The sequence below is a fragment of the Miniopterus natalensis genome, chromosome 4 (genome assembly GCF_054644295.1).
Source record: "Miniopterus natalensis isolate mMinNat1 chromosome 4, mMinNat1.hap1, whole genome shotgun sequence".
Classification (NCBI taxonomy): domain Eukaryota; kingdom Metazoa; phylum Chordata; class Mammalia; order Chiroptera; family Miniopteridae; genus Miniopterus; species Miniopterus natalensis.
In genome coordinates, this window is record NC_142084.1 from 57,528,846 (window position 1) to 57,547,169 (window position 18,324).

The 18,324-nt window shown below is 39.3% G+C and overlaps 1 pseudogene; it reads left to right on the forward strand.

Annotated features, from left to right (window-relative positions):
• The first annotated feature begins 992 nt into the window (after window positions 1-992).
• Window positions 993-18,304, forward strand: LOC107527462 (disintegrin and metalloproteinase domain-containing protein 20-like; annotated as a pseudogene).
• The last annotated feature ends 20 nt before the right edge of the window (window positions 18,305-18,324 follow it).

Below are 18,324 nucleotides of genomic sequence, written 5' to 3' on the forward strand. Positions count from 1 at the left end.
GAGATAGGCCTGGAGTGCTATGAACTTCCTTCTCAGGACTGCTTTTGTCTGTCCCACAGATTTTAGACTGTTGTATATTCATTTTCATTTGTTTCCAGGAATTTTTAAATTTATTCCTTGGTCTCATTAGTAACCGATTCATTGTTTAAAAACATGCTCTTAAACCTCCATGTCTTTGAATGTTTTTGAGTGTTTTTATTCTAGTTGATTTCTAGTTTTATACTATTGTGATCCAAGAAGATGTTTGATATGATTTCAATCTTCTTGAACTTGTAGAAACTTATTTTATGTCCTAATATGTCATCTCTCTTTGAGAATGTCCCATGTGCACTGGAGAAGAATGCATATTCTGCAGTTTTGGGGTGAAATGCTCAGTAAATGTCAATTAAATCCGTGTGATCTAGTGTGTCACTTAGGGTCATTATTTCCTTGTTGATTTTTTGTCTGGAAGATCTACCCACTGATGTCAGTGGGGTGTTTCCCACTTGGGTGTAGCCCCTTACAATGACTGTATGGGTGTCTATCTCTCCCAGTGATCCCACTTCTAGAAATTATCCTAAGAATCCTGAAACACCAATCGGAGAGAATATATGCACCCCTATGTCCATAGCAGCACAATTTACAATTTACAATAGCTAAGATTTGGAAGCAGCCCAAGTGCCCATCAGTAGATGAGTGGATAAAAAAGCTGTGGGTCATTTATACCATGGAATAATATGCAGCTGTAAAGAAGAAAGATCCCATACCCTTTGGGACAGCATGGATGGGCCTGGAGAATATTATGCTAAGAGAAATAAGCGAGGCATGAAAGATAAATATCACATGATCTCATTTATATGTGGAATCTAAACAACATAATAAACTGATGAACAAAATAGATTCAGTGACACTGAAGCATGGAACAGACTGATGAATCTCAGAGGGAAGGCAGGAGTGAGTGGGTGGATGGGGAGAGATAAACCAAAGAATTTATATGCATATATGCGTACCCCATGGACAGAAACAATAGTGTGGTGAAGGCCTGGGGCAGGGTGAGGTGGAATAAAAAGGGTCAATGGGGGAAAGGGGACATCTCTAATACTTACAACAATAAAGATAAATTTTTTAAAACTCCATAATTTAAGAAAAACTGAGTTTTTGTTTTGTTTTGTTTTAAATATATCTTTCTTGAATTCAGATAGAGGAAGGGAGAGGGAGAGAGAAAGAAACATCAACGATGAGAGAGTCATTGATAGGCTGCCTCCTGCAGGCCCCTGACTGGGGATCGAGCTGCAACCCGGCCATGTTCCCCGACTGGGAATGGAAACTCCATCTCCTGGATCCTAGGTCCATGCCTAACTGCTGAGCCACGCCTGGCCAGGCAAAAGTTTTTTTATATATTTAAGTTCTTCTATATTGGTTGCATATATGTTTACCAGGGTTAAATCCTCTTTTGGACAGATCTCTTTAGTATTGCATCTTACAAATTCCTAATCTATATTGTTGCCCCAACCACTCTGTCCATATTTGATCGCCATACCATGTAATTATCTTGACCTGCATGTTGATTTACCTTTCTCAGGTCAATATCCCTGTGTCTGCTCATTACGTGTTTTTACTAATACTGTATTCCAAGAAGAAAACTGCAGCAGATGGGAATGCCAGCCAGGCATTGTGCTAGTATCAGATTTCATTGTAACAAATATGTGACAATACATTTGTATTATTGAGATTCCTTTTTGCTTCTATTTCTCATAGAAGATATGTAGATGTATTTTTATTTTTATTGAAATAAATACATTTTAAGGTTGAACTTGGCAGCTGGTTACCTTGCAATCTTGTAAGTGTGAGGACTTTGAGGCCTTCACCACTAAAAGTCAATATATTACTTTCTCACGGGCTTTCCTGAAAGTACTTTAGTTTGCCTTCCGTACACTCCCATCTCCAAGTGTTACTCTCCCAAGTACTTTGATGCTTTCACTTTATATGGTGAGAGTTTTTTTAGGTACTGTTCTTCTTAAGAGTATAATTAAATATAAACTTTTTAGTTAATCCATCACCAACCCAGTGTACTCCCACTCCAATACTACTGTTGTTTGTTGAATATAGAACTTGGTATAATTAAAGTAGATACAGAAACATTTATAGAAAATTGATGCTTTGTCCCTTCCAATACAACAGGCTATTAGTTATATTATCTCCTTTCTGCATCTCTCTAATCATTTAAACCATAGATAGATGCAGAAAGGAGATAATATAACTAACAACGAAACAATACTGTATGTGGATAGTTTTATACCTTTCCTAAGTAAAGTGACTAAGTAAGACTTCATTTGATAGTGACAGGAATACCCGCATATTGATATTTATGCCAATGTCATATGTATAAATTAATACCCCTTCATCAAAGTATATGTTCACTTGTGTTTTATATTTTTATTGTGGAAAGTTTCGTATATATTCATATATTGAGAGAATGGTATAATGAATCCATATGTGTCCTTCATCTAAGTTCAGTAAGTATCAACCGATAGCCCATCACCATTATTTTCTACACCTACGCTCTCACTCTGACTCACTAATATTGATGAGCAAACGAGCAAACACTTGCACTATACTGAGTCTTGTCTTGAGCACAACACAAGCTCATTTTAACCCTCTCTTCCTCCTCTATCTTGGCCAGCTTATAACCCCCATTTATGTCTGTGCTCCTTGTTTACTTTTTTTTTTTATAGTGCTGCCTCTCTGATGGTGTGACTGCCAGGGGTCAAAATAAAGGTCAGCACTGCATACAGCCAGTGCAGAGAAAGGAGACACGACAGTGATGCTCCTGGCCCTGCCCTCCTTTCCTCTCACCAGTGGCTGTCTATGGTGGCCCCATAACGGCTCTGGGTGAGGCCTTGGTGCATATGAAGGTCACTCTTTTGCTGCTCTCTCAGGGGGTGTTTTTGTTTCTTTTTGGATTGTCCCAGGTTGGGAACCCTCAATACCAGGTCCCCAAGAGGTGGTGGTTCCCATGAGTCATGCCAGCAGCATGCAGCCCCCAGGCTGGCTCACTCACAGCCTGCACTTTGGGGACGAGAGACACATTGTCCACATGAAAGTCAACAAGCTTTTCTTGTCCAAACACCTCCCAGTGTTCACCTACACAGCCGAGGGTGTTTCCTTGGGGACCAGCATTTTGTCCAGAATGACTGCTCCTATCATGGTTATGTGGAGGGGGACCCAGAATCCCTGTTTGCTCTCAGTACCTGTTTGGGGTGTTTTCAAGGAATATTACAGACAAAGGACATTGTTTACGAAATAGAGCCCAAAAGAGTTTCTACCACATTTGAACATCTCTTAAAGAAGATGAACAGCGAAGACACACAGTTCCTACCCATGAGAGGAGGACTGACAGATGAAGAAATAGCACAACAATTGAAATTTCGAGATAGCGTTAATTTCATTTTGATGCAGAGTATGTATGAAGGCTGGTGGACCCACAAGAGGGTTCTTGAACTAGCAGTGGTGGTGACCCAAATTGTTATCTTCATCGTGAAAGTAACATCTCAAGTGTGCAGTATGTTATATGCCTTGCTGTCAATGAAATGGATAACTTTTTAATTCACTGGCTGTTTATGTGGTTTTAATTGGAATTGAGGTCTGGACTGGAAAGAAAATCCATTCATTGGATACCATAGGTGCTCTCCTGAGTGCGTTTTGCAAATAAAAGACCTCTGACTTTAATGAATGCTTATGCCATGATCTTGCCCTTACTTTTGTAAAGCGTGACTATGGTGTTACAGTTGGCTTAGCCTATGTTGGAGGAGTATGTGACTTCTGTCATAATTGTGCAGTTGATAGGTTCATGAATGGTAATTTGACTGATTTTGCATATATTATGTCCCATGAGATTGGTCATAATTTGGGTATGGTGCATGATGAGAAAAATTATGTATGTGGATATAAATCCTGCATAATGTATCTATCCATCAAGTCATTGGGGAGAAAAAGGGACATCTGTAATATTTTAAACAAAAAATAATAATAATAATGCATGATATTAAATATAAAAAATTTTAAAAATCAAGTGAAACTGGACTCAGCAGGTGCAGTTATGAAACCTTCATGAACACCATTGCAAGACGAAACTGTATGTACGTTTTATCAAATACAGGAAACATCATCACATTTACACAGTATGGGAACAGTGTAGTTGAAGAAGGAGAAGAGTGTGACTGTGGCACTTTAAGTTTGTGTATGAATGATCCATGCCGTGCGTCCAACTGCACACTCAGACATGGGGCTGTTTGTGCTTTTGGGCTTTGTTGCAAAGACCGCCGATTGTGCCTACAGGCAAAGTATGTAGACCAGAGGAAAATGAATGTGCTCTGGGGGAGTGGTGCAATGGGAAATCCTACCATTGTCCAGAAGGAGTGTGTGTACAGAATGGGATCCCATGTCAGGGCGGTGGCCACTGCTATGAAAAAATATGCAATAACTGCGAAGAACAGTGTAGGAAAATTTTGGCAAAGATGCCAAGAGTGTAAATCAGAGTTGCTACATGCAAATGAAAACACAAGGTGACTGTTTTGGTAACTGTGATGTCAAGAACGCTACATATGTAAAATGTAACATCTCAGGTATCTTGTGTGGGAGGATTCATGGTGAAACATGACAGAAATTCCCCATCTGAGGTCATTCTACAGTGCATTGGACTCGCTTCAATGGTGTCACCTGCTAGGGTACCAACTATCACTTGGGGATGACCATACCTGACATTGGTGATGTGAAAGATGGTACAGAGTGTGATACAGAACATGTCTGTGTTGAAAGAAGTGTGTCCATATTTCACTTCTGCTAACTAGTTGTTCACCTGAGACCTGCAATATGATTGGGGTCTGCAACAACAGAGAACACTGCCATTGCAACCAGAAGTGCCACCCTCCCTTCTGCCTGGAAGAAGGCAGTGGAGGTGGTATTGATAGTGGCCAACCCCCTGGGAGAAACGTGAAAGGAAAAAGAACAAGAAAGGTTTACTTACTACTACTTTGCTTGATTCTTTTTTTTATTGCATTATGCCTGTTAATTTTGTGTTGTACAGCATGGAAAAGAGCAGATAAGAGTGCAGAGCAGAGTGTGCCTCCCTCACATGGGGGAGAGGAGGAAGATGTGTAGACTCTATCTTTGGAAGAAGAAGATGTTCCAATTTCATCTAAGGAAGAACAATGAAATGTTCTTCTGCATTTTAGAAAGAAAAGCAACAATGTACAATTTCAAAATGGAAACCTAAACTTATCCAATTTCCCATATTCTAAGTTTTAGTCTCCTGGCTATAAAACTGTCACAGAATGTGTCACAGACCATTGACATAATCTGAGACTTTTTGTTCTTTGGGATCATAAAACATAGGCCATTAAACAATTAGCAAAATATCCTAATTCTTAGAATATTTCTACTTTACATTACTTCTTATTTTTGCTTTTCGCTTTTTTCCCCCTTTTTTCTGGGTGCCCTTACCAACTTTCACCATTCTGTACTTCAGTTTTCAAATCTGGTAAAATGTTAAATATCTAGTTGAGGAGCTTGTGTGAAGAGTAAAAGAACTAATACAGTAAAATACTTGTCCAGAGTAACTTCGCAATAAATACTAACCCCTATTATTATTAGGAAACTCACTCTGATTTTCCTGTTCCTGCTCCTTTTGTGCATTCTAGTCTTCTTGCTGTTGGTGCTCCAAGATCCCAATGCAATCGCCCTTCTCTGTCACTCGCTTCTTTCATGTTGACTTGCCTCAGCCTTCCTGATGCCCTGGCCAGGCTCCATTAACTCCCTCACCCCATACCAACGGAAATGCAAGTAAAACTGTAGAAAACAACATCCTGGTGACAGTAATTTTGATTTCAACTTAGATGTATTGAAAATACTATGTCCTCAGATCAGACAGGCTTACCTTCAGTTGCTGAGCGCTCCAGAACCAGGGCCAAATGCACCATCCTCACATTCTCTGTACCTCAGGGCCCAGTGGAATTCAGGCCTAATCATATGATCCCACATTCACACATCCTCATTCTCCTCTGCACTACCCTTAACCTTTCATCCTTGCTTCCCCAGCTCTTCCACTGCACCCTCTGTGATTCAGGATGTTTCCTCAAGTTCCCCAACCCCACATACATTCCCAAAATACATCCTCTAAAAGTCCCTTGCACCTTCTTGCTCTAGCTGAAACTGAATTGATCCAACACCATTTCACCTACAGCATCCCAGGTGTAGAGGTTTCTCCCCCAACAACCCAAACAGCTCGAGACCTAGGATTGGGTTAGGAGACCCCCTTGTATCTCGTAGATGCTTCCAGACTGCCTTCCCTACTTTCTCCTTCAACGCCCATTCCTCTATGTGTCTTCAGATTTTACCATCTCTTAACCATTCTTTTCACTTTTCGTTGACATACCTCTTAGTCACTCCCTCCTTGATTTATAATTTCAATATTTTTTCTGCTGTCTCCCTATCCACCACACTGCCAGTATTAATTCTCAGTGACATTAAAGTACATGTAGATAATCTCTTGGTTCTTGGCCTCATTAGTGTTACATTTTATCCTACCCTCATCTAAGATGCCTACCCCTATGGCCATCATCAATGATTACACTCCACTAAAATCTTGGTTTAAAAGTCAATAATGTCCTATCCTTCCAACTCACTCTAGTATTTCCACTGCAATAATATTAGCTTCTCTGTGAAGTCTTCTGTCTATGGACCCTTCCATATTTTTACTTTCCATCACCCTCTTTATTTTTCTCTTCTCCTTCTTTACCCAGTCTACACTCAAAGTAAATACATTAACACTCTAATATTCCCCCAATCCTGTGGTCATAAGCAATGGGTGTCAAATTCAAATATTATTTAGGTGCCCGTGATTCAGCAGTGAAGAAGTGACAGAGCGGGAAAGATAGAGGGGTGAAGAGATATCATGAACTTATGATTCAAGGAACTTACATAGGTATCTGTGCTACGTATGTGTGTGATGAGCAAGGGGAAGCAATACAAATAAAAGAATGTGGAGAGGCATAAAGTCATCTGCAGATGCCAGAATACAATAATAAGAATGAGAGACTTCTTTGAACAGGTGAAATTAGCTATCAAATGTGAATAATGAGCAAAAGAAGGAAAAATGCAAAGTCCTTGGAATGGTATATTAGAGGGACAGGAAGAAGGTTAGTGGGGTTAACTAACTAGTGGAAGGGTTAGTGGAGACAGGATTGGAGAACTGGCCAAGGCTAAGTCCCTGCACTGCAATACAAAGTTGTGGGGTTTTGCTTTGTTTTGTAGGTTTTTGTTTCTTATTTATTTATTTATTTATTTATTTGTATAATTAGAGCCTATTGGAGAGTTAGTAGTGGTGGAGAGATATGATCTGAATTATTCTTATGATTACCCAAATTACTAAGCTATTCTAAAGAGTAGCCTGAGGCTATTATGGCAAATGGACTGCAGGAGGCAAGAGTGGAAACAGAAAGACCTCATGGGATCCTGTAGCCATAGTTCACACTAGAAATGGCAGATGTTTGAAATAGGACCATAACATTGGAGATGGTGAAATGAAGTCAGATTCAGAATGTATCTTGAAGTCAACTCTGTGGAACATGGGACTTGCTGATAAATTAGGTGTAAAGGATAATGGAAAGAAAGAAATCCAGCCTGGCCGGGCGTGGCTCAGGAGTTGAGTGAGGACCTGGGATCCAGGTGTTCAGGGTTCGATTCCCGGTCAGGGCACATGCCCGGGTTGCGGGCTCAATCAATGACTCTCTCATCATTGATATTTCTGTCTCTCTCTCCATCTCCTTTCCTCTCTCTGAAATCAATAAAGATATATTTTTAAAAAACCAAAAAAAGAGAAAGAAATCCAGACTTTTGTCCTGAGCAGCTAGATTGTTAATGCCCTGTGGATAGATGCAGTCAAGGAAGATTTGGGCATTTGGCAGAATCCAATGAAGGAGAATAAATTGATTCAGGATAGAAGGGGGTGATTCCAGAAATAAAGTCCTTGATAAGACATCATGGGGATAGAAACCAGAGCTCAAATGAAGTCAATTGCCTCATGTACACCTCTATCATTCAAAAAGTTTCCAGTAGAAATGGTGAAAAGATGACACAACTCTCATCTACTTTAATCTAATTTCTCTTCCAGTTCCATGGGGAAGTTCTCAGCTGAGAGTATCGGATACATGGAGAGGGAGGGCGAGATCTGGGGAGAAGGATGTGTGAAATAATCATCTGAGAGTGGAAAATGAATTAATCAGGAAAGTGGGGCAATGTCTAGTGATGCTGAGTGCCTGTTTCAGATCTGTCATCAGAAATTTGAAATTAGTCCACTCACCACTGTTCTGTGTTTTGTTTTGTTTTTCCTTTGGCATAATTCAATTGACTAAGTATCTGTATGAAACACATATTTGGGTTTAAATGAGGTATACGTTCCATTATTTTAAACTATGTTAGTGTTTAATTGTTCATGGAATATATCTCTTTGTGTTTCCTGAGCGAAGGTCCAGCTAATGGATAATGTGTATTTGTGTGCTTTTAATTTGCTGTCTCATTTCTAACCATCCTTCCCATTTGTACTCTGCTTTGTCACACAGGGAATGCAAACATACAAATTAAATTACTCCTTTCCCAGTCCTCTCATTACTAGTTTCTTCAATAGCTGGCAACTAGAGGGGGACTGGAAACCTGGGAAGTGTTTGGATTACTATTCAAATCAGTCATGCCTCATTAACAGCTCTAGCCTTTACAAAGATAGTAACTTTTTTTATTATTATTGATTTCAGAGAGAGGAAGAGAGAGGGAGAGAGATAGAAACATCAATGATAAGAGAGATGAATTGATCGGCTGCCTCCGGCACGCCCCTTGGGTGGGGATCGAGCCCACAAAATGGCCCTGTGCCCTGATCGAGAATCGAACCACAAATTTCTGGATCCTAGGTCTATGCTCAACCACTGAGCCACGCCCGCTGTGCAAAGATAGTAACTTTCAGGCTGCACATTATGACTATATATAATAAAGGGGAGGGCAAAAGTGGGTTTAAAGTTGTGAGGATACAAAACACAGTTTATTCTTTTATTATTTATTAATTATTGTGTTCTTTCCCATACACATGATGGTAAACCTACTTTTGCCCTACCTCTGTATATAATGTTATAATTAAAATTTTATACATATTACATATTTTTTAGTAACTATCAGAACGAAGAGTACTATCAGGCTCAGTGATACTGGCTCAGCTACCAAGCATGTTTCCCTCAGGTTTAGAGTCTTCAAGGGGATCTTTCAATTCTCCACCAACTCCCTGAGGTTTCAGTACCAGGTTGGCCGACTTTCTCCTCAGGAATTCTAGTCTTAGATCCATGGGACTTATTCCAATGTCGTACATTCCAATAATCCCATTTCTTCCCTTGACCCCAGCCCTATGAGCAATAGTTACATCTACTTGTTAATAACTCATGACTATCTCTGAGGTGTTGTTACATTTTATGACAGATCTCAACTGACAGATCATTATCTTAGTATTATAGAGGACACAGAAGGGAGTCTGACATCAGAAGCTTTTAACTTTTTTCACACCACTGCTTGGAACACCTTGTGGACATGATAGACAGAATTTCCTCAAAATCTGGAAAGACAGAAAATAACGCCACTAGATTCATTTGTACATTTAAAAAATTTTTCTTTATTGTTGAAAGTATTGCAGATGTCCCCTTTTTTCACTCACTGACTTCCTCCGCCCAGCTCCGACCCCTCCCCAAGCCTTCACCACACTATTGTCCATGTTCATGGGTTATGCATATATACATATGTTTTTCACTTAACCTTTTCCCCCACCCACCCTCCGCTTCCCCCTGAAATACTTCACAGTGTTGCATGCCTCAGTGTCCCTGGATCTATTTCGCTCATGATTTTATTTTGTTCATTAGGTTCCACATATACGTGAGATCATGTGATACTTGTCTTTCTCTGCCTGGCTTATTTCACTTAGCATACTACTCTCCACGTTCCTCAATGCTGTCTCAAAGGGTAAGAGATCCTTCTTTTCTACAGCTGCATAGTATTTTATGGTGTCAATGTCCACACCTTTTTTATCTATTCATCTACTGATGGGCAATTGGGCTGTTTCCAGATCTTAGCCATTGTAAACAGCGCTTCTGTGATCATAGGGGTGTGTATATTCTTTCTGATTGGTTTCTCTGGCTTCTTATGATATATTCTTAGAAGTGGGATCACTGGGTCAAATGGCAGTTTCGTTTTTAATTTTTTGAGGAAACTCCACACTGTTTTCCATAGTGTTTGTACTAGAGTGCATTCCCACAAGCAGCACAATAGAGTTTTTCTCTCCACATCCTCGCCAGCACTTGTAGTTTGTTGATTTATTGATGATACCATTCTGCCAGGAGATACCTCACTGTCATTCTAATTTGCATCTCTCTAAGGATTAGTGGCCTTGATCTTTTCTTCATATGTCTCTTGGCCATTTGTATGTCCTGTTTATTTTTATTTTATTGTTTTAACCCACACCCAAGGATATTTTTTCCATTGATTTTCAGACACAGTCAGAGAGAGAGAGAGAGAGAGAGAGAGACATCGATGTGAGAGACACATGGATTGGTTGCCTCCAGCACTTGCCCTGATCACCAGGGCTGGGTATTGAGCCTGCATCCAAGGTGTGTGTCCTTGGCCAGAATCAAAACGGGGACCCTTCAGTCCATGGGCCAATGCTCTAACCACTGAGCCCAACCAGCTAAGGCTGTATGTCCTCTTTAGAGAAGTGTCTATTCAGGTCTCATTCCCAGTTTTTAATTACATTCTTTGTTTTCCTTTTGTTGAGTTCTATGAGTACTTTATGTATTTTGGAAATTAACCCCGTATCAGATATATCATTGGCAAATATGTTCTCCCATATTAAGTTCCCTTTTCATTTTGACGCTGGTTTCCTTTGCTATGCAGAAGCTTTTTAGTTTGAGGGGTCCCATTTGTTAATTTTTTCCTTCGTGTCTCTTGCCCTAAGCGATATAGCTGTAAAATTATGGTACTTGAGATGTCTGATATTTTGCTGGCTACAATTTTTTTCAGGATTTTTATGGTTTCACGCTAAATTTATGTACTTTGTCCATTTTGAGTTTATTCTTGTGTCTGGTGTAAGTTGGTGGTCTGGTTTCTTGTTTTTGCATATGCCTGCCCAATATCCCCAACACCATTTATTAAAGAGACTCACTTTACTCCATTGTCTGTTCTTGTTTCCATTGTCAATCAAATATTAGTTGAATATAATGGCTTGGGTCAATTTCCTGGTTCTCTGTTCTTCTCCACTGACCTATATGCCTGTTCTTGTGCCAAAACCAAGCTGTTTTAATTACAGTGGCTTAGAAATGTAACTTCATATCTGCTATTGTGATCCCTCCAACTTTGTTCTTTCTCAAGATTGCTGCTGCTATTCAGGGTCTTTTTTCTTCCATACACATTTTTGAAGTGTTTATTCTAGATCTGTGAAATAGGCCATTGCTATTTTACTGGGGATTTCATCAAATCTATAGATATAGCTTCAGGTAGTGTGGACATTTTAATGATGTTAATTCTACCAATCAATGAACACAGCATATTTCTTCCACCAGTTTATACCTTTATCTATCTATTTTTCATGATCTGTAATTTTCTGAGTACAGGTCTTTTACTTCCTTGCTTATGTTTATTCCAAGGTGTCTTAATTTTTTTTGTTGCAATGGTAACTGGGATTGTGTCTTTAGTTTCTCTTCCTCTGAGATCATTATTGGTGCATAAAAATGCCATTGACTTCTGGGTGTTAATTTAAATCCTACTACATTCCTGAATGAATTCGTTTATTAAATCTAGTTGTTTCTAGTGGAGTTCTTAGGGTTTTCTATGTACAATGTCATGTCATCTGCAAATTATGTCAGTTTTGCTTCCTCCTTTCCAGTTTGGATGCCTTTATTTTTTTCCACTTCTCTGATTGCTGTGGCTAAGGCTTCCAGTACTATGTTGAGTAAGAGTGGTGAAAGTGGACATCCCTGCCTTGTTTCTCTTCTTAGAGGGAATGCTTTTAGTTTTTGCCCATTGAGTATGAAGTTGGCTAGAGGTTTGAAATATCTGTCCTTTATTATGTGCAGGTATGATCTCTCACTTGAAATTCCCACTTTGCTGAGAGTTTTTATGGAAAACTGGTGTTGGAATTTGTGGAAATTTTTCTGTGTCTATTGATATGATCATGTGATTTTTATCTTTCAATTAGTTTGTGTGATGCATCACATTTAGTGATTTGCCAATATTGTACCAACCTTGCATCCTGGAATAAATCCCACTTGGTCATAGTGTATGACCTTTTGATATATTGCTGGATCCAATTTGTTAGTATTTTATTGAGGATTTTAGCATGTGTACTCATTAGAAATATTGGCCTGTAATTTTCTTCCTTTGTAGTGTCTTTAACTGGTTTTGGATTTACGATAATGCTGGCCTTTTAAAAGGAGTTTGGTAGTGTTCCTTCCACTTGGATGTTATGGAATAGTTTCAGGAGGATTGGTGTTAGTTCATCTTTGAAGATTTGATGTAACTACCCTATGAAGCTGTTCGGACCAGGGCTTTTGTTTGCTGGGAGTTTTTGAATTACTGCTTCAATTTCATCCATAGTTATTGGTATATTCAAGTTTTCTGATTCTTCCTGATTCAATTTTGGAAGATGGTAATTATCTAGGAATTTGTTCATTTTGTCCAAGTTGTCCAAATTGTTGGCGTATAGTAGTTCATAGTATTTTCTTACAATCCTTTGTATTTCTTTGGTGTCAGTTGTTACTTCACCTCATTCCTTTCTGATTTTACTTATTTTCCTCCTCTCTCTTTGTTTCTTGATGAGTCTGGCTAAAGGTTCATTAATCTTGTTTATCTTTTCACAGAACCAGCTATTGGATTCATTGATCCTTTGTATTGTTTTGTTAGTCTCTATGTCATTTCTTTCCTGCCTGATCTTTATTAATTCCTTCCTTCTACTTACTCTAGGTTTTCTTGTATTCTCTTTCTAAATCTTTAAGTTGTCATGTTAGATAGCTAATTAGCAACTTTTCCTCTGTCTTGAGGTAAGCCTGTAGTGCTATGAACTGCTCTCTAACGACTGCTTCTTCTGTGTCCCATAGATTTGGGGTTGTAGAGTGCTAATGTTTGTTTGTTTCCAGGAAGTTTTTTATTTTTTAATTTCAGTGGTAACCCATTCATTGTTTAATAACATGCTATTTAGCCTCCATGTGTTTTAATATTTTTGAGTATTTTTATGGTAATTGATTTATAGTTTCATGCCATTGTGATCCAAGAAGTTCCTTGATATAAATTCAGTCCTCTTGAACTGTAGAGACTTATTCCATGCCCTAAAATGTGGTCTCTTGGAGAACGTTCCATGTGCACTTTAGATGAGTGAACATTCTACAGCTTTGTTGTGGAATGCTCAGTAAATGTCAATTAAATCCATGGAATCTAGTGTGTTGTTTAGGGTCTCTGTTTCCTTGTTGATTTTTTAGTCTGGAAGAACGATCCAGTGATGTCAGTGGGGTGTTAAAGTCCCCTACTATGACTGTATTGCTGTTGGTTTCTTCCTTAATGTCCTCCAAGAATGGTATTTTATATTTATGTGCTCCTATACTGGAGCATATAAATTTACCAGAGCTATATTTTCTTGTTGTAGTGATACCTATAGTATTATGTAGTGGCCTTTTTTGTCTTTTTATGGCCTTTGCTTACATATCTACTTTGTCACATGTAAGTATTCCTACCCTACTTTTATCTTGTTTCCGTTAGCATGGAAAATTCTTTTCCATCCCTCCACTTTCTGTCTGGGTGAATCTTTTGTTCCAAGGTAGGTCTCCTGAAGGCAGCATATATATATAGGTCATGTTTTCTTATCCATTCACCTACTCTATGTCTTGGATTGGAGCACTGAATCCATTTAGTGAGGGTTATTATTGATAAGTTCTTATTTACTGCCATTTTTTTTTTCTTTATATCTATGTTCTCTCTATCTTGATAGAGTTCTTCTTAAAGCTGTCCCTTCAACATTTCCAGCAGTGCTGGTTTGGTGGTAATGTACTCCTTTAATCGTTTTTTTGTTGTTGTTGGTTTCTTTTTATCTGGGATGCTCTATTTTTCCTCTTCAAATTTAAATGATAGCCTGGCTGGATAGAGTCATCTCGGATTCAGGTTCTTGTTTTCATTGCTTTAAGTGTTTCATGCCGATCCCTTCTGGCCGGAAATGTTTCTGTTGAGGAATCAGCTGACATTCTTATGGGTACTCCCTTGTAGGACACTTTCTATCTCTCCGTTGCTGCCTTTAAGATTCCTTTTTCATCTTTGATGTTTGTCATTTTGATTATGATGTGTTTTCGAGTGGGTCTTTTTGGATTCATCTTTATTGGAACTCTGCATTTCCTGAAATTGTGTGACTTTTTCCATCACCAGGTTTGGGAAGTTTTCTGTCATCATTTTTTTTTTTATCAGGTTTTGTATTCCTTGCTCAGTCTCTTCTCCTTCTGACACCTCTATGATGCAGATGTTCTTATGATTCATGTTGTCCCAAAGTTTCCTTAAACTATCCTCCTGCTTTTTAATTGTTTCTTTTTGCTTCTCTAATCGGGTGCATTTTCCTAACTTGTCATCCATGTCACTTATTCAGTCTTCTTCCTCATTTAATCTACTTTTGATCCCTTCCAATGTATTCTCGATGTCAGAGATGTTATTTTTCATTTCCAACTGATTTTTATTTATGGTTTCTATTTCATGTTTCATGCTATTATAGCCCCTCTAAGTTTCTTGAAATTCTCACAAAGATCCTATAGCATAACCATTACTTTGAACTCTATATATGACAAACTGCTTGCCTCCATTTCGTCTGGCTCCCTTTCTGGAGTTTCCTTTTTTCGTTCATTACTCGGTTGTTTCTCTCACTGTCCATTTTTGCTGTCCCTTTGTATTTGTGTCTCTATATTATATCAAATTGCTATGCTTTGCAGTCCTCATAGGGTGGCCTTATGTAGTAAGTGATTTGTGGTACCCAGTGGTCTAGTCTCTTAAATCTCCTCAGCTGGGTTGTATAGGAAGTTTCATTATGTGAGTTATTTGGGCTCTCCTGTTTTAATAGGGCCTTGAAGGTTGTTGTCCCACTCATGGGAGGAATCTCCTCTCAGACTGGCAAACTGTGAGGCTCAACCCTGATCACATTGTGTGAGTTGTTGTGCAGGTGCTGTCAGAAAAAAACAAAATGAGAAACAAAACAAAAACATACACAAGACCCCTGCAATAACAACAAAAGCATATACAAATGAAGAGAAAATTAGGAAGGAGAATTGAGAACAATAATAGAAGAATGGAAAAGAAAATAAAATGTGAGGAGAAAGTAGGGGAAGAAAAAGGAATATGAATGTGCAGAGATGAAAGAAAGAAAATAAGAATAAAGATAGGAGGAGGGAAATGGTACAAAAGAATAGAGGAAGAAAATAATTAGGAAAGGGGAAATAGTGGAGAAAGCTGAGAGACAAAAAATAAGAAAAAGGAAAACAAAGAGAAAGCAGGAAAGGAGGAATAAATAGGGTAAGAAAAGGGAGGAGAGAATTAGATCTATAAAAGAAAAAACAGAGACTAAAATAATAACAAAAAATTAAACAAGAAAGATAAGAAGGGTAAAAAAGAAAAGTAGCATTCAACTCAGGAGCAATTAGTGCCTCCTGGGTCTTCCCTTTGGAGCCTGCTCTTCTGATGACTGAGGCTGACTGTTCTGTCTGCCAATTCTGGACTCCCCAGGAGGTACTTAGGTGCTAACCACTCTCAGAAACTGTCCTCCTTTGGCTCTCAGCAACCTGCTTGACTTCAAACAATGCACAGTTTGTGTCTTTCTTTTTAGGACTTGGCAGCACGTGGGAGGGGCCAGGTTGCACTCTAAGGCTGGTTTGTTAGCAGCAGGGGACCCAGGGATGGGTCAGCAAACTTCCCCATGTTCTCTGGGCTCTGCCTGTGCCTGCCTTCACCTGCCAGCCAGCTGGCAATCTTAATCACTCAAAAGTCTGTTTCTGAAAGGGCTTTAGACCTGATCAGGAATCTAAACCTCTGGGTCTCCTGTGACAGCAGATACCTTTCAGATTTCAAGGAAAGTGATGGGTGTGTTACCCAGTCCCAGGACTGCTACTCTGAGAGTGTCCCAGAATATGTCCCTGCCCTCGGCTGGGCAGATTTTCTTGTATACAGTCCAGTGGGATCAGCTGGGAACTTGGTGTTTCTATCAGCTCTCCTGTGAAGTCTTAGCACTACTTACATTCCCAGGTAAGTGGGGCAGTCAGCCCCATCCCCACACCAGTGACTGGGTCTGTTCAAACTCTTAGGCTTGGCCTCGGCAAAGGTCAAGATGCAGTGTGTGGCAGGCAGGGTTTCTGAGGCTGTCACAAGCTGTACCACCAAGGGTAGGGTTTTGTCCTTTGCCTGAGCTGTGGCTTCTGGAAGGGGTTATAGCCTTTTAAGAAAGAGTGCTGTTACAGTGTGCTGGGGTGTGACCACATGCACATCTTCTGGCCACCTCTTTCCTAGCCCAGCCTCTCCTCAGGCACATTCAGTCCCCACTGGCCCCCTTCACTGAACGCTCAGGTGAGTAGCTGCAAATGAAAATAGTGTGCTCTTGATTTTCAAAGAAAACTGCCTCTTTATTGCCCACCAGCTCTGGTCTGCCAGCTCTCTCCTCCCACAGGTGTTGGATAAAACTGCCCTAACCTGGTGAAAGGAATAGAATAAAGGTCCAAGGGGCGCTGAGAGTCCCAAACAAGATGAACCCAAGGAGACCCACACCAACACACATCATAATCGAAATGCAAAACGTTAAAGACTTAAAAAATCTTAAAAAACAGCAAGGGAAAAGGAATGAGCTCCCACAAGACTGTCAGCTGATTGCTCACCAGAATCTATGCTTGCCAAAAGGATTGGCAAAAAATATTTAGAGTGACTAAAAGCCAAGATTACTCTTACCCAGCAAAGCTATCCTTTAGCATTGAAGGATTTGTAAATAGCTTCTTGGAAAAGAAAAAGTTAAAAGAGATCATCACCACAGAACCAGTATTACATGAAATGTTCAAGTGTCTTCTTGAAGAAGAGGAAGAAGAAAGATTAAGAATATGAACAATCAAAAGGCACTTAATACATATCTATCAGCAACAGACTCCAAAATAAGTAAACAAATAAATTTAAAAGAACAGGTGAAACAGAAACAAACTCATTTTGATGGTCGTCAGACTGGAGGAGGGTTGGGGGCTTTGGTAAAACAGGTGAAGGGATTAAGAAGTTCAAATTGGTAGTAACAGAATAGTCATGAGGATGTAAAGTACAGCAAAGGGAATAGAGTCAATAATATTGTAATAAGTCTGTGTGGTGTTAGATGGGTATGAGGTTTCTCAGGATAATCACTTGGTAAGTTATAAAGGTCTAGTAACTGGGGCACAGTTTTGAATCTAACATAATATTGTATGTCAACTGTCATTGAAAATTAAAAATAACTTAAAATAATAATAAAAAACAAAGTAGAATTGAAAAGAAAAGCTATACATTAATACGTATACCAAATCAATAGGTATATAGGCATAAATAGAGACTCCCTCTCAAACATGAGATCTGTTTACCTTTCCATTAAGACCCTTTGTTTTATATATATATTGTGAAAATGTTCACACATGTTCATGTATTTAAACAACAGTATCATTAATCACTGTGTGTTATTCATCTAGGTTCAATAAGTGTCACTCTATCACAAATCACGACCCTTTTTTGGTACATCCGCAATCTCACACTGCCTTACAATTTCTTTTTTTTAAATATGTTCATAATAACTTTTAGTCAGAGATGAAGGGAGAGGGAGAAAGAGATAGAAACATCAATTAGAGAGAAACATGTATCAGCTGCCTCCTGCACAACCCCTACTGGAGATGGGGTCCGCAAGAGCCCTGACCAGGAATTAAACCAGTGACCTCTTGGTGCTTGGGACGACACTCGGGCAATTCAGCCACACTGCTCAGGCTGCTTTACTCTTCCTTATGGGAAAATGCATCAGTATTCTGACCCATGTCTTGGGCCAAACATGAATCTATTTTTACTCTTATTTTTCTCTTCCCCCTCCACCTTGGCCTGCTCATAACCCCTGACCCAGTCTCTACTCTTCTTTTTGTTTTCTCTTTTAGTGTGCTGTTCTGATGATCTGATCCTGCCAGAGAACAGATTCAAAGTCAATGCTGAATACCCAGCTCAGAGGGACAAGACAGAACGGTGATGCTTGCCACCCGTCCCATT